This window comes from Stegodyphus dumicola, chromosome 2 (assembly GCF_044657685.1).
Source record: "Stegodyphus dumicola isolate Sdum_Otavi_A_Nest chromosome 2, ASM4465768v1".
NCBI lineage: Eukaryota > Metazoa > Arthropoda > Arachnida > Araneae > Eresidae > Stegodyphus > Stegodyphus dumicola.
The window spans coordinates 23,293,421-23,297,351 of NC_140769.1; the positions used below are offsets into that span (position 1 = coordinate 23,293,421).

The following is a 3,931-nucleotide window of genomic DNA, read 5'->3' on the forward strand; positions in this document are numbered from 1 at the left end:
TTTGTTTTTTGAAACTGGTCTTAATTTACGACAGTGTGTTTGTTTTTTAACTTCTCAAAATTTTTAAAGGTAAACTTTTCTTTGAGATATAGATTGCAATTTAAAGTTTTCACTCTGAAATTTTTAATTTTATGTGCATATGTGTCCGTTAAGTTTTTCAGTTTCTAACAACGGACAACTTTTGAACGAAAGCTTGTTAAAATTCCCGATCCGCCGATGTCGAAAGTATTATTCCTTTATCAGTAAGAGATAATAAATAAAGGGGTATCAAAGTAGTAGCAGATAACTCGATTTAACTCTTTATGTAGAAGTCTCTCGTGTGTCAGGATGGCCGAGCGGTCTAAGGCGCCAGACTCAAGGAATACCTTTCCCGTATGACTGGGTGCGAGAGTTCTGGTCCACGAAAGTGGGCGTGGGTTCGAATCCCACTTCTGACAAGTCTTTTTTTTTTTTTTTTTATTTCTGCTTTTCATGTAGGCTAAAAACCTCGCACAACACTAAACAAATTCTTAGTGTAAAATATGCAAATAATTTCGTTTGATTATTTTTAGAAACATTTTGTGGTTTTTATTATAATTTAGGTTATAATATGTAATTAATATAATGCTGGAAAATATTTTGCTCCCTGCATGGAATCGAGGCTAGTCTATAATCGACATTGGGGCATAGCAAGGACAAGTTATCAATAGCTACCACTTACAGTTGGTAACGGCACATAATCAATGCGGAAATAAATCAAGTTTCTAATTGTAGAGTTTTGTAAAGGATCAACTCTAGCAGAGGATCTAATACACTGAATTATGGCTATCACTTGTATATATTCGACATTGTCATAGCGTACCATCTACGATTTTCCTTAAATTAAATGTCATATATAACTAGTATAAGCATTGTCGAAAGATATACTATAACCATTGTACCATCATAAATAAGAAAAATAAGATTTTTACTTTTGTGTAATTGAATAACTGCAAAATTTCGAGCTCTGTTTCCTGTATAATTTACATTAAAATAAAAACGAATGATTATGAAGAATTTTATTTTTAATAAAATTTAGGTTATACATTTTTCCAAATTTATTTTGCTTAAATTAAATTGTAATTCGATTTCTTAATTTAAACAGAACTTCACATATATAATAATTAATAATTTAATTTTCTAATAATAATAATAATGATATATTTTTGATATTATTAGATATAGGTAATATATTTATAAGGTATTATTATATATAGGTGGTATATATAAAGTAATATATTTCTAATATTTTCCTTAATTTATATTATTTTAGCTTCCATAAAAGGAATTCAAAAAATAACTTTGCACTTATCTAAAGCTTAAAAATCGTTTTGGAGCTGAATTGTTTTGGAGCTTTGCTTCAGCTATTCCCCCCCCCTCAAAAGTAAATACATAATGAGTTGGCAACAATGAATATACTACTTTTATTTATAAAATTCAAAATCTTTGAGTTTTTTTTTTTTTTTTTTTTTTTTTGTAAAGATTCATAAGTTTTTTTAGTCCAAACGCACTTTGTTCCTGAAAGACTATTGTTCTCTTTTTGCAATTTTGCGTTGGTTCACTATAAATGTCACTTTCCAAACTGTTGCCACCAAATGTTAGAGTCCTGCATTATATTTGAGAAAACTAATGTAGTATGGTGTACTATTTAATTATGGCAAAGCACACGAGGGCTATCTGCCTAAGGTGAGGGATGCCTTCGTGGAGGACTTTCTAAGGGAAACTGGCTCGTATACACGTTACACATGGGAAAAACCACGAAAACGCCCATGCAGCCAGCCCGTTTGCGGGATTCGGTCCGAGGTATTCGAACCTCGGACCGAACTACCAGTATTCAGCGAATTTACCGCTCTCGGCCGCTGGTGGGCCGAGAAAATTAATGACAAATTTGGATAAATGTATGTATATTTTTCGCATTGTGATATTATTATCGATTTCATATTTTGTAAATCTTTAACGAATTTTTGACTAACAAACTCAAGGATTTCAAAGCGAGCAATGGCAACGTTGTACAGAAAAAAACATTTTTATCTCCAGTGCGTGAGACTGCGCATCGGAAATTCTAAAGATATGCTCGATTTAAAAACTACTTTGTGATATTGCTCTTGAACTTAATTTTATGGTTTAAGTACGAAGAACGTGATATTTAATAAATAAAGGTGACAAGCAAAATTTTAAAAAAACGCCCCTTTGAACGTAATTTAAAATCTGAAACCTTTCAGATTTTTTTATCTTTTAATTTTCATTTTTTAATTTTATTAAAATTTTTCTTTGTAAATTTTCCTAAATAGGAATTGATTTTAAAAAAATTCTTTTTTATTCCCCCCCTTTTTTTTTTCTTTTAGTTTTAAAAATCTTTGTTCTTAATCTTTGTTGAACTACTTCGAAAACTGTTTTCGAGGGCTGAGATTTTATATATTTTATTTAGTTAAAAGATTTGATTTAATACTTTTTCGAAGTATTATGGTGTAATTTGAAGTTTTCAGATTGCGAATTCTTTTATTTTTGTTCGTTGTTTTTTCTTTTTTCTTTTTAGCCCAAATGGGCGTTAGCCCAGAAAGGCTATTAATCTCAAAACGGCATTTTGCGTCAGCTCACTATAAATGTCCGCTTCACTTGCAAATTGTTGCTACGAATATTATTGCCCTGTATTATATTTAAAGAAATTAAATAATGAAGAATCTGCAGGAATGTGAGTATGTTCCTCTCATTATGAAAAAACGACAGTATCTAGAACCATCACATCCTAAATAATGTAGTCCTCCACCCACATATGAGCATCTAGAAGCCCAAATTTGGAATCTGGAATTTGTTTTGTTATCTATTTCAAAGTTTGTAAAAGGTTAACGAATTTCTGATTTAAAACTCAGCGATTTCAAAGCGAGCAAAGCTGTACGGAATAAAACATTTTTATCTGCAGGGCGAGAGAGTGTCTAAAGGAAATTCTAACGATAGGCTAATTTTAAATATTTCAGCCCAAAGTGGCGTTAACCCTGCTCTTGAAACCGGTTTGTGTGTGTAAAGGAAAAAAATGCCCCTTTAATATAAAATCTGAAACTTTCAGATTTTTAATTTTTTTTTTAATTTTTAATTTTTTTAACTTTTTATTTTACTTTATTTTTTAATGTATTGGAAACCTGAAATTATGTATAATTTTTTACGAACTTATGCTATGAAAGGTACCTTATCTGACTAGGAGCTTTGCAGTAGCAAAATTATAAGTACAAAATGAGCTAAACAATTAAAACAGGAGTAACCACGAAAACTTAAATTAAAAACATCTCTTACCTCACCATCCCAAACTGCAACCTAATTTACTTTCTATCCGTTAAATGTTACCATTTATAAAAATTCACTTGAATTATTCATAAGAGCAAATTTTAATTCAGTAATATTTAAAATCACTTAGTATATTAATTCACACTAGAACATCGATTTATCTTACTTCAAAAGAAGGAAGGGAAAAAGAAATCAAAAACCCATTTTGCATAAAATCATCATACAAAACAAACACAACCGAAAGCATAATGATAAAAATAAAATAAATAATGAAGTTATAATGTGTCACTCAATAATTAATACCGTGTTGATACAGAATAGGTGTTCGAAATGGAACTTTAAATGATTTAAATTACCAAGTAACATCCCTAATTGAATCTTGTTGCTTCGATAATCAAGGTGGATGGAATTCATAAATCTTCCCCTTCAACGAAAAATGGCGACAACCAGACATATTATTATTCAGGGCATGCATTTACAAGAGCAGCAATAAATATCCGGGAGATAACAAACTACGATAATGTTAAGAAGTAATAACCCGACTTACTTCTGCGATACCCATAGGCCTTTGTAATTGCGGGAGACTTTCACATCGGCTTCTAGTCTCAAGATATCAGCTTGCCGAATCTGGCAG

The 3,931-nt window shown here is 30.8% G+C and overlaps 1 non-coding gene across 1 annotated transcript; it reads left to right on the forward strand.

Moving 5' to 3' along the window:
* The first annotated feature begins 321 nt into the window (after window positions 1-321).
* Window positions 322-437, forward strand: TRNAL-CAA (transfer RNA leucine (anticodon CAA)). Its single transcript has 2 exons — window positions 322-359; window positions 392-437. It is a non-coding gene; the product is annotated as a tRNA-Leu (tRNA).
* The last annotated feature ends 3,494 nt before the right edge of the window (window positions 438-3,931 follow it).